Source organism: Spea bombifrons, chromosome 9 (genome assembly GCF_027358695.1).
Source record: "Spea bombifrons isolate aSpeBom1 chromosome 9, aSpeBom1.2.pri, whole genome shotgun sequence".
NCBI classification, from domain to species: Eukaryota; Metazoa; Chordata; class Amphibia; order Anura; family Pelobatidae; genus Spea; species Spea bombifrons.
The window spans coordinates 42,364,291-42,377,642 of NC_071095.1; the positions used below are offsets into that span (position 1 = coordinate 42,364,291).

At 43.4% G+C, this 13,352-nt stretch overlaps 1 protein-coding gene across 4 annotated transcripts in view; it reads left to right on the forward strand.

The window, feature by feature from the left end:
- The window catches only part of MIDEAS (mitotic deacetylase associated SANT domain protein), a 53,473-nt gene that overhangs the window by 20,888 nt on the left and 19,233 nt on the right, over positions 1 to 13,352 (forward strand). The window contains exon 1 of one of the 4 annotated variants that reach the window (XM_053474505.1): positions 123 to 207. The exons of 2 other annotated variants lie outside the window; for them this stretch is intronic. The gene's annotated coding sequence lies outside the window, so the exon portion shown is untranslated. Of the gene's footprint in view, positions 1 to 122; positions 208 to 549; positions 843 to 13,352 lie in introns of those variants that run through there. One more of the 4 variants, XM_053474501.1, reaches the window with a different exon arrangement.

A 13,352-nucleotide genomic window follows, 5' to 3' on the forward strand; every position in this document is an offset into this window, starting at 1 on the left:
GGTGGGTACACTACAGATAAGGGGGGCCGCCAGCCAGCGTGGGCTAAAGAGGGAGAGTGAGTGCGAATGGAACAGGGACGGACGGGGATGTTTGGTAGAAGTAGATTATTATTATTATCTTTTATTTATATAGCGCAAACAATATGTATACATTCAAAGGGAATGAAAAAACTAGAATCGACAGCCTAAGACAAACCGATACATTAGGTAAAGTAAAGTGGGCCCTGCTCCCAATCTCGAAGGAAAGGGGTGCAGGAAAGCATAAAGTGGATGAAAGTGGGACTATTATTAAAATCATCAATGATTAGGAGGCATGGGTGAGCAGAGTGGCGGAAGAAGTAAATTTACATGTTGGGGTAAATGGCTGCGAGAGGTGCACTTTATTTAGGAATGTTTAATAATATTGTACTGCAGCTTGCATTCTTCTGTCCGCTGTTTAAGTGCCCTTACGGTGCAGAGGGAGCTTGTGTTGTGTAATTGTACAGCCTAGTGCTTCCCCGCCTCTAACACTCTCACTGCTTTTTTTTCTGTTGTTGTTGCAAGCAGTGAGCTCAGCTGATGACTCACAGCCATGCAGTCACTCTGCACCCAGCTACTGTCTTCGCATCGCAAGACTGGGGAAAACACTGCTGCCTTATAGCTGGAACCAGCGATCTGGGAAGGAGCTCTCGCTGTTCTGCAAGGGGCAAGAGGGACTGATTGCTGCAAGAGGAAAGCATAAAAACACTAGTTCTGCAATCCCGGGTACCTGCACAGTCTGTTTTTCATATTGTACTTCCCTTTTTAGAAGAGACCATACTGGATATGTCTAGTTTGACTGTTGCTGTGTTTGAAGGAACTTGGTGAGTTACTAAAGGTCTCTGTGTTTCAAGTGTGGGGGGAGGTCAGCATGGTGTCAACATGTGAGTGAAGTAGGCTGTGTTAGTTCATCCGCAGTGACCAGCAGAGTGTTGTAAGAATAATCTGCAGACACTTTCACCAAAACACTGCAACTTCGTAACCCTACAAACTATGGTTTCCTGATGTCTTGGGAGAGTTGTGTACATCTGTGCCATCACAAGGCTTATTTTTGATCTGATTATGGAACTGGGAACAAAGTCATTGCTAGTATGAGTGAGGCATTTGTGTTAGCTTCCCTGTTCAATCGAAGGCCTGGTGACATTGCTGGTACTCAGTGTTAAATAAGCAGTATTCTCGCCGCTGCTCTGTAGTCTCTCTCTTTTGAGTCTGACCTTGCTGGCTGGTGCTTCAGTGAGGTCTCTGTGCACCAGATTGAGGGTCCTTGTACTCTGCGTAGCAAATTTTGGAGGGACATGATGGAGCTTTACAGTTTTGAACAGCGAGGATGAATGATCACTTTATATCAATCAAGTACTGTTTTCTTTTCATGGATTTATTAATGTCCAGAACATATTTGTTACTATTGTGTAAATGTACAAGAAGACATAGCAGGGACAGACTGTGTGGTTGATTATAGCATTGGCATTCTTTGCCACATGTCAGACCAAAATACAACATTCGAATGTCCACAATTTGCTGCACAGTAGGGATGTATACAACCCCGCCGATTACTGCAGGGATTACTGCAATTGAACTCTCAATTGACACAAACAATGTGACGTTTCAACAAAGAAACACTATGTGTCCCGTCAATCAAAACTGATTTTTTTTTTAATGCAACTTTTGTGTGCACTGTTATTATTTATTGTTTTATATAGCGTTATCATATGTTATTATTTATTGTTTTATATAGCGCCATCATATTCCACAACACTGTACAATAAGTTACTTCTGATGTATGGTCTTTCTGCCTATTCTTCTTAAGAGAACGTAATTCTGGATTTCTCATGTGTTGATTTTCCTTGCTGGTTGCGAAAGAGTGCGGTTAACTATGTAAATGTGTTTAGGAGCAGTGGGTTGTTATATAGGCTCCATAAAAATTACTCAAAAATTATAGCACTAAAGCAAAAGGGGGAGGATGAGAGTTAACCCTCTCAGTACTAAAAGGCGAGCAAAGCACAGCTCACCTCCCATTATCTTGTTGGAATTCCTGGCTGCTAGCATGCATTCGCCCCTTCCAGGAAAATCTGCTCATCACTTTCCGGTTTCCCCGTCCCTTAATCCAGTAAAACATGTCTGGGAAGAGAGAGAGGAATAAAGTTAGGAGCGGCTCCTAACACTTGCTGGTATTGTGTACAGGGTGAACAGTTGGCAGAAGATCAGCTGCCCGTGATTGTCAGCTCTGCAGCAAGAATGCTTTTGCAGTAGTGTACGTTCTGTGCTTGATAATTTCCTTCTGCCGGATGAGGTTGCAACATATTGCTCACTGTAACCTATTCATTGCAGCATAGAAACTTCGGAGAGAGGTCACCTGGACTGATGATGTAATATGCACATTTCGATTGTCAGCTCAGAAGTCAAGAGTATTATTGCAGGAATTCCATATTGGCTTGTTATAAGCAGGGTTACTTATTTTGGCCGTATCAACATTTTCTGCATAGCTACTGAGGGAACCATTTATAGGATTTACCGTGCCTGACACGGGACAGTCAGAAGCTGATTTTCAGTGCAGTTTACGTATAGAATGAAGGGCATGGCAGTATAGACTACAAAGCAGGGGATTTATCTATATTGTTACTGAAAGCCACATAAGAGCCGTCACGTGTTCTCCATAGAGCGCAACCTGCTTACATGGTTAGATCTATTGCATGTGAATCCTCCAGAGCAGCACAGCCTCACCTCCATAGACTAACATGGAAACTGGAGCAGTCCCTGTATACTGCACAGACTTTGCTCTGTTTAGTGCATCTGGTCCCTCAAGTGCTACACAATTCTCGAAAGCATTGGTTTGTCCATGTGGCCTCTCAGACTTATCAAACCTTGACATTGTAAGCAAAGTAGATTTTCTTGAAGAGTTATACAGTGGGAAGCTCTGAGCACGTTTTATAAAGTGGTTTTATCCAATTCATAAATGTGTAAAACCTTCTATGATAACTGATTTAATCGGGATTATTGATCTGGGTGGGTGCAGAGTTGGAGCTGCTTAAAGGGCCCTTGACAGTGACCTTCTGAACTATCTGACGTAAGTAATACTTCCTGATCAGCGTTAAATATAAGCAGTGCCTGCACAGTGCGAGGAACGTGTGGCGTGTGGGTTTTTTGTTCATTGATGCTGATTTCAGATTGTGATGTCCTTGGAGAGTGAAAGTGTTGTTGTGGTTGTGTCTCTGCTAGGGGCCGTGTGTCTCTGCTAGCGTCCTGTGTACTTTCTGTGATATGATAAGCATTCCATAGGCAGCGGGTGTGTTTGCAGGCATGTGTTCAGCGGCCCTCATGTGTGGGCGTCCGTACTGATTGCATGTCATGTTATGCGGGGAATCCACACAAACACTGCTTTCCTTATTGGATCCATTACTACAGTATCAGTGTTAAATATTTAATCTTTATGATGTGGTTCCAGAGTGCACCAATACATTACTTTATCTTTAGCAAAGTTTAGGGTGTAGTTTAGGAGTATGTGCTATTCTGGGTTCTGTTAAGGCACACGAGGAGAGGGGTGAGGGAATGGTCTTAAACAGAGGGGGCATTTATAAAGGTACTATAAGGGCACAACAGGTGCATTACCTAAAGTTGCAATTGGCTCATAATGGTATGTAAAAGTGTAATTAGAAGCATTTATAAATACTTATTTTACTGATTCAATACTACCACTTAGTTTTGTCAATTATTTTTAGTTTTTGCGAGTGTGCAAAACCTTTTTAAACTGCCCAAAAAGTAATCTAGGATGCGAGAAACCCTACGGTGAGCTCTCATACCACTTAAATAATGCATTGTCTCCAGTGCTCTTAAATTATGCAGCAGAATTATAATCCCTTTGAAAATCTGTTTGGACTTTTGTGGATCTTCTCATTATTCTCATTGTGTCCCTTTTGTGTTTCGGTTAATTTACTTTGATATCTTATAGTGCGTATAAACTGAAGGTCTCTGCAATTTAACCTATAAAACATTTCTTTGCTCTCCTATCTGGATAAAAAATAAAGGATTTCATAATTTTATTTTATTATTGTCATTAAAAGTAATGAATGCTCAATCACCAGTACAGGCATGTCTTAATTTTACTGCCTTTGGCTAAACAATACAATTTCCTGTGCCTTACGTTGGGCTTACAGATTTGTAAGGGTTAAGCCGTTACTGAACAGGCCAATCTGAGAGTGACGGGGCCCCTATGAGACATGCAGGTCATGGGGTAAAGTAGGATCGGTAAAGCTGCGTCCTTGGAAATGCAGGAATTGTTTGTAAACACAGAAATTCTTTGTTAACTGTTTTGACGTATTTCAAGTGGCAGTGATCATCAGTCTGTATAATGGAGCATAAACACACAAACGCAACAAAAAAGGAGAATCATTCCATATGTTGAAGTATTTATTATATTGATTGAGGAAAGATTGCAGAGAACAGAAAAAGCTGCATCTGCTTTGTTGCTAAGAGAAACTATAAGGTGGTCCCCTGTGGTAAACTATACAATGTAATGTTACAACCTTGGAACATCATAGGGACATTATACAATCTCCCATACCCTGTTATATATTTGTGGTGGTCGCTGCTGTAGGCCTGACTTGGAGAGGGACCCTTAGACAATGCCAAGGGGTCCTTTTCTGCTTAGTCACATATATTTTTTTTGGTGTCCTATCTCGGGCCTCCATCTTAGGGAAAAAAACAGTTTAAAAGGAGATCGTGCCCCAGTAGAGCAATTGGCTACCAGCAAAGTGACCAAGGGGCTGCTCCTCCTCTGGCCCCTCTTTGCCTGGGTCAGAATCTTGTTTTGGTATTACCGTATTGGCTCGGATATAGGCCGCCCCCGTATATAGGCCGCACCCTAAAAACATGCTGCCACTCTGTCCCCCCCCCCGAGATATCTTGCCACTGTCCTCCCTCCCCGAGATATGCTACCACTGTCCTCCTCCCCCCCCGAGATACGCTTCCACTGTTCTCCCTCCCCGACATACGCTCCCACTGTCCTCCCTCCCCGAGATACGCTACCACTGTCCTCCCTCCCCGAGATATCCTACCACTGTCCTCCCTCCCCGAGATATGCTGCCACTGTCCTCCCTCCCCGAGATATGCTACCACTGTCCTCCCCCCCCCCCCGAGATATGCTGCCACTGTCCTCCTCTGCCTCCCCCTCCTCGACTTACCGGAGCAGACTCCCGGGTGTCTTGCGGGGCCGGCGGGGGACATCTACGCAATACGCGTATGCAACTTCCGGTGCCGCTACCGGAAGTTGAATACGCGTATTGCTTTGATGTCTCCCGCCGGCCCCGCAAGACACCCGGGAGTCTGCTCCGGTAAGTCGAGGAGGGGGAGGCACCCCCCCCGTGGGAAGTGCTGGCAGGGGAGGCTGTCTGAGCGTATCGGGGAGTAGGATGCAGGTCCCCTGCACCGCTGCGGGGGATCTGTATCCTAACCCCGCTGGCTGCCCGGCGCCCGGGACTGCATGTCCCAGGCGTCGGGCGCTAAACCCCGAATATAGGCCTATATTCGAGCCAATACGGTATAATGTCATTGAGGTGTACATAGGGTCGGCCTTGAGGTATCGAATGTCCTAGGTTTACCCTGTGTTGGATGTCCCTCTTCATGTATGTGCTCACCAACATAGGAGAGGACTTCATGCTGATGCCACCTACCAGCACCAGACATTTGTACCACTACAAGCGTTCTCTTCTGTAGCAGAAAGTCTCCATTATAATACATTTTATGTTATAGTGAGTGTGATTTGTTTCATGTTAAGACAGTTTGTGGAGTTATCCATTCGCCGTGAGTTTTTCCGAACTAACATAGTTGTAAGAACAGTTCTCACCTCTCTGTGAGTTCTGCTTGGCTTTTTGCAGTTGCATTTAGCTTGGACACACAAGCGAATCCTGAGCTGGGGCAAATCTCCTAAGTGACATCTCTAAGTGAGGAGTTACAAGCAAAGAAGGAGAGTATATTTATATCTATTGCAAGGGGAGCACTGTGTTTTGTTTGTTTGTGGTATTCAGAGTAAAGATGTCCTCCATGTTTGACAATGCGGTCAGGTGTACATCTTGCTCAATGTATGCAATCCTTGAAGCAGCAAAAGTGGAGACAGAAAGACTTATTGCCAAAGAGAGTAAAACAAACCCCAAAATGTTCTTTAACTATATAAATAGTAAAAAGGTTAAAAATGAAAGCGTTGGCCCCTTAAAAAGTAATGAGGGAGAAGTTATAGACGGGGATCAGGAAAAAGCTAATCTATTAAATATATTCTTCTCTGCTGTATTCACAGAGGAAAAGGAAATGCCAGGTAATATACAGCAGGATGAGATAAATGTCCCAGTACATGTCGCCTGTCTAACCCAGGAAGAAGTGCAGTGCCACCTAAAAAAAAATCAAAATAGACAAATCACCAGGTCCAGATGGCATTCACCCCCGAGTTCTAAGGGAGTTAAGTAATGTAATAGACAGACCCCTATTTCTAATATTCAAGGACTCTATAGTGACAGGGTCTGTTCCCCAGGACTGGCGCATAGCAAATGTTGTGCCAATATTCAAAAAGGGGACAAAAAGTGACCCGGGGAATTATAGGCCTGTTAGTTTAACTTCTGTTGTATGTAAACTGTTTGAGGGTTTCCTAAGAGATGCTATTTTGGAGAATCTCAATGAAAATACCGTATTTGCTCGATTATAAGACGAGGTTTTTTTCAGAGCAAATGCTCTGAAAAATACCCCTCGTCTTCTAATCGGGGTCGTCTTCTAATCAGACCTCAAATAGAGGTCTGATTAGGAGACTAAGATCCAGATCCCCCGCACCGCTGCAGGGGACCTGGATCCTCCTGTCTCACCCGACCCCCCCCCATACACACACTTACCGGTGCTTCCTGCTTTGTTGCCGGGGCAGCGGGTTGACGTCTACGCGATGCGCGTAGACAACGTCCGCTGCAGCCGGAAGGAGGTGTGGCTAGCAGCGGGGGTTGTCTGCGTCCGTCGCATAGACCTTCCCCGACTGTCAGAGTCGGGGAAAGTATACGCGACGGACGCATACAAACCCCCGCTGCTAGCCACACCTCCTTCCGGCTGCAGCAGAAGGCGACGTCAACCCGCTGCCCCGGCTGGAAGCACCGGTAAGAGAGGGGGGAGAGCGGGGGAAGGGGGGTGAGAGAGAGAGGGGATGAGAGAGAGGGAGAGAGAGAGAGAGAGGAGAGAGAGAGAGAGAGAGAGTGTGTTAGTTAAATGGGGTTATAGGGTGTGTGTGTGTTAAATGGGGGCATAGGGCATTTCTGGAGTGGCGTTAAGGGGGCATTTAATAGAGCACTCTGCCTCCTGAAATGCCTTATACCTCCCTATATGCCACTCTGCCCCATAATATGCCTTTTAACCCCCTAAATGGCAGAGTGGCATATAGGGGTATAAGGCATTTCTGGAGGCAGAGTGCTCTATACAATGCCTTTTAACTCCCTTAATGCCACTCTGCCTCCTGAAATGCCTTATACCTCCCTATGTGCCACTCTGCCCCATAATATGCATTTTAACCCCCTAAATGCCAGAATGGGATATAGGGGTATAAGGCATTTCTGGAGGCAGAGTGGCACATAGGGGGTCAAAAGGCATACCATGGGGCACAGTGGCATATAGAGGGTTAAGAGGCATATCATGGGCCACAGTGCCATATTGGAGTGGCAAGCCTGGGGGCAGATGTGCGTAACTGGGGGACAGTTTGGAAAATACAAGAAATAAAAACAAAAGAAATCTTTTTCTCAATCATAGCTTTTATTAAAAAAAAGAGTTTACATGAATTAACATTTACTGGTAAAACTTTTTTCCTTTGGGGTCGTCTTATATTCAGGCTTTTTCTTTTTTTCCTAAGTTAATATTCAGATTTTGGGGGGTCGTCTTATAATCAGGGTCGTCTTATAATCGAGCAAATACGGTAAATGTATGACTCCATATCAGCATGGGTTTACAAGGGATCGGTCCTGTCAAACTAACCTGATCAGCTTTTATGAGGAGGTGAGCTCAAGACTGGATCGGGGTGAATCGCTGGATGTCGTATATCTTGATTTTTCCAAAGCGTTTGATACGGTGCCACATAAAAGGCTGGTACATAAAATGAGAATGTTTGGGCTGGGGGAGAATGTGTGTATGTGGGTAAGTAACTGGCTCAGTGATAGGAAACAGAGGGTAGTTATTAATGGTACATACCCTGAGTGGGTGACTGTTACTAGTGGGGTACCACAGGGGTCAGTTTTGGGTCCTATTCTTTTTAATATATTTATTAATGACCTTTTAGAGGGATTGTAAAGTATCAATCTTTGCAGACGATACTAAGCTCTGTAACGTGGTTAACACAATAGAGGACAGTGCACGAGTACAAATGGATCTGCATAGGTTGGAGGCTTGGGCTGGGATGTGGCAGATGGGGGTTCAACACAGATAAATGTAAGGTTATGCACATGGGGAAGAAAAATCCAGGCTGGGAATATGTATTAAATGGGAAAACACTGGGGACGACTGACATGGAAAAGGACTTAGGAGTCTTGGTTAACACTAAATTTACCTGTAGCGACCAGTGTCAGGCAGCTGCTGCTAAGGCAAATAAAACCATGGGGTGCATCAAAAGGGGCATGGATGCCCATGACAAGGAAATAATTCTACCATTGTACAAGTCACTAGTCAGACCACACATGGAATACTGTGTACAGTACTGGGCACCAGTGTACAAGAAAGATATAGTGGAGCTGGAGAGGGTTCAAAGACGGGGAATGGAAGGACTACAGTACCCAGAAAGATTATCAGAATTAGGGTTATTTAGTTTGGAAAAAAGACGGCTTAGGGGGGACTTAATAACTATGTATAAATATATAAGGGGGCAGTACAGAGATCACTCCCAGGACCTATTTATACCCAGGACTGTATCTATAACAAGGGGACATCCTCTACGGCTGGAGGAAAGAAGGTTTCTACACCAGCACAGACGGGGGTTCTTTACAGTAAGAGCGGTGAGACTATGGAACTCTCTGCCAGAGGAAGTGGTAATGGTAAACGTTATGGATATTAGATTAATAGGGACAGAACGTTGATCCAGGGATTTATTCTGATTGCCATATTTGGAGTCGGGAAGGAATTTTCCCCCTGGTATGGGGCAATTGGCATCTGCTTCATAAGGGTTTTTTGCCTTCCTCTGGATCAACACAGTAGGGACACAATATGTATATAGGTTGAACTTGATGGGCTTTGGTCTTTTTTCAACCTTATGAACTATGTTACCATGTTAGAGTTAGTAGATTTAAAAAAATCTTCATTGACTGTGAGAGCCCTGTATGTTGCGGAAGGTTTGTAACCATGACCAGCAGCGTATTTACCTCAGACGCTGTCCTAGGTCTGACCCAGGGCAGCTCCCCTGGCCACTGTCATCACTGTGGACTGTGGAGCGCCAGGGAATGACGGGATGTGGAGCAGCGCCTTGTAATACATTCTATGGAGGCTGTGCCAACTCCGTGCAACCCTCTGTAGTGTAAATGGGCTGGTTGGAAAGATTACAGATCCCCCGTGTAACCTTCCAATTGAGCTGAGCAATGGCCCAAATTGGTGATCTGTTCCCTGATTTTGTGGCAAGTGGACTGCAGCCCCCAGGACCTGCTACCCTGGGCCTAGTCCATAGGGGCCAGATTACATTGCTGACCATGACCATAATATAACTAAAAACACCGATAGCCTCTGTTCATTTATGTTTGAGCAGTGATACATAATAGAGTTGGGAGAGACCATTGCATGGGCCTTATTGTTGGATCAATACAATCATAAATTAAATCCAGAAGAGTCCATTTCCTACCCTTTTTATTGTGGCAGCAGTGTGTGTTTGCTTTACTGCCTGCATTACTGCTGTCTGAGCACCTTAACACAGAGAAATACTACTTGGTTATCAACCCCAGTGCTTTAACCCATTGCCACTTGGTTTGGTATTAAACTTTCAGGACATCAGACTTCCTTGAGTATATTTCATGCCAACATTCCAGCCATAATATGCACTTTAATGCATGTGCCCCCTTAATATCCTCTACATGGATATCCATGCGCTCAACACTGGAGTGTCTCGTTAAATTTACTCCCTGTCTTCCCTGTCGTGTGCTGTAAAGCTATAATATATTGAAATGCATGGAGATCGGGCGTCCTGACCGTATGGTGCCAATGGTAGAAGCATTTAGCTGGTTTATCGCCCATGTAAAAAACTGGAAAAACAGATCTGGCAGATTATAGCTCAGTACATGTCCTCTCACACCGGTGGTGTCTGTGTTCATTGGACATATCATTAAATAGCCATTCTGGTGCAAAGGTAGAAAAGTACACTTATCACCATAGCAACCAGTAGATTCTTCCTACGAGCTGGAACATTTAATTTGCTGGTGCAGTAATGAGAATATTTTTCAAGCGGTCACTGGGCGTATGTGTATGTAACCCTCATCTTGCCACTGAAGAATGACTTTTTCACCAAACTTACAGACTCTATATTTTTTATGCAATATATTCATATTTACATTTTGGGGGTTCTCTCTAACAATATATGGAAACCTACCAAGACATATATACACAAAATATGGAGAGAGTTTTTAAGCTCAATTGAATAGAAATTGTGTGGCAGGCGTTTTACCAAAATTGGAGTTTGGGAATTAGTCTGACTCTATTTCTAAATGCAAACCTTTTTAACATACTTATACAAGTTCACTGGACTTGTACTCTGTTTTTGGAAGGAAAGCTTTGGAGACCTGGGAATGGGGGCATCATTGAGTGTCGAAATAAAGCAACAGTAACTTCAGTGTTTAGAACATGCTTTCCTGGCCTATGCTCCTGTTTATCCATTACTGTAAATAGAGTGAGGACCAGTTTGTTTCCACAGAACATTTGACTTTTTAAACCAAATGGCGTCGCGTAGTTCTTCCAGAAACTAAAATAAGAAACGGACTTTGCTTTACAGACAATTTCATTTAAATGAAGGATAATTTACTTTTTATCCGAATAATATTCTCCTAATAATATTGCAACCTACTTCTTCCCCCGGTGTATCGGAACGCAGTGGCAAGGCTTGCGGGGTAGAGTGTCACTCAAACTGGCAGCACAAGTGTGTATGCGCACAATTCTGTGCATGCCCAGTATGCGATGCCCGGTGTCCCAGACTCCAGAGAATGAAATTGGGATCGCAAAGCCACCAAGAAGCGGGACAGGGTAGAGCTCCGTTAGGCAGCGGGATAGAGTGGCAAAATTGGCACAGTTGGGAGGCATATTAGCAAGTAAAAGCTGATTTCTTAACAAATTGTTGGTGCTGAGCAGAAACATGTCTGTCATTATCTTATTGCACTGCTATTCATATCTGTTCTGTAGAGATACCTTGTATATTTAAAGATCACTCAAGGCTTCGCTGTCAGTTGAGATCTTATTGCGTTTGTATTTTGAGAAAGGCATGCATGGATACGAGTCGCTTGTTTGGCTAACAAGGAAAGGTACAAAGAAGAATCAATTAAGAGCAACAAACATCAAAAGTGCTTTATTTAAGCACTATGATACTCAACTACAGAACGCACAAGCCAAAGCACATTTCTCAATCCAAGACCTTTATTATGCACAACACTAATAAGCGCTAACAAAATATTTTATTAATTCCACTGGAGCCACATCACCATATCTGCTGGTGATATAACAATAATGTAATCGCAAATATTTCACTGTGTAGCTTACTCACCGCTAGTTAAAGGGTTAAATGAGATGCCAGAGATGTGTTTGGCCGAACATATCTCCATGCACATGATCTATTTACTGCTAGTCTGCTGGCTTAGTGAACGTTGTGGGCTGGAGTCTGTTCGACCCCCATGTGTGGAAATCGATCTCAACGTGATTGTTGGCACTTGGCACAGGGGAATACAGAAATAAATGCAACTGGTTCAGTGACGAACCTCTGACGTCACAAGGGATCTAGAGTACTTTTCATTAGCTGAATGTTTGTATATCTGTGTATATATTATTATTACATTATTATTATATATTATATAAGTGAAATGCACCAGCATTCAGCAGGAGGTGAGTAATCATTTATCTAGAGGACAGCATGTTATTTGAATGTAAAGGTCAGTGCCTAGGAATTGAAGCAAGCCCGGCCTGTGCTGCTCAGCAAGAGGCAGACTGCTTTGTACACTTGTCAGAATGACATAATTTTACAGATACTGTGCCAGGTCACATTCCTTACAGGTGCTGTTCCGTTTAACACTTTTATAGTGAAATACAGAATTAGAAATGTCATCCATAGTGCTGTTAAATCCCTACCTAAAGCCTTCTCTGAAATAATTACGGTATTTAATCATACCAAATGTGTCTCATTCATACTTTTTCTGTGGATACTATTTGTCATGTAGTACGCACATAGGCACTCATAGCTACTAAACGTTTCTACGTTGTCCTTATGTGATTGAACCGTCAGAGGAAAGAATAAAGTAACATGCAAGAAAGTGCAATTAATATTTTAACAAATAGAACAGCTCCTATAAAGAAAAGCTCTCTTTTGTGTCTGTAGAGATAATATAAAAGTAAAGTTTTAACCTATTGTACCTACAGCACACGTTTCTTTCGCACAACCTTCTGTTCACTTCCTGCCTCCCCCAGATATTGTTCCTTGAGAGAACAAGATTGTAAAACCACAAACCCACAGAGGTAGGGCAAGTTTATTTAACAGTATTCAGAATCATGTTGCGTAAACGCTGTCCACTCCCTAGGCTGGCCTTTTCCTTGTGAGCGTTAACTTTTTATTATTATTTAATTTAGGTTTATTTTATCCTTTTAAGGTTTTATATAGAACTAGTTGTACCGAGACTGCTACTTGCTCGCTACCCCAGAGGTTTCTTAATAATGTAGCCTAAAACTGAAATGTTCTCTTTATATTTTACTTTTTTTATAGTTACTTTTTTATATATATATTTATAGGGGACATTCCAGGTTCCCATTTCAGGCATTGCTATATTTCAGGATTTTCTATCCATAGGAAGCTAATGTATTACTTGTTATTATAGAAATCCCCCTTTCTTTTTATTTCTGTTCCACATTTGCTTTCTTTAGTCACATTCTCTCTTCAGTCATGCATTAAAACACATAGCAAATCCTTCGGAATGTAATCAATGTTAAAGGAACAGTCTAGTCCAGGGGCGTCCAACATGCGGCCCGCGAGACCTCGAGGTGCGGCCCGCGTAAGATCGGCAGCCAGGGCAACCGATCTTACGCGAGCCGCACCTCAAGCCCTGCTACTTACTTGTGGGAGGGTCTTCTGGACTGCACACAGAGGAAGCGGAGTTCACGTG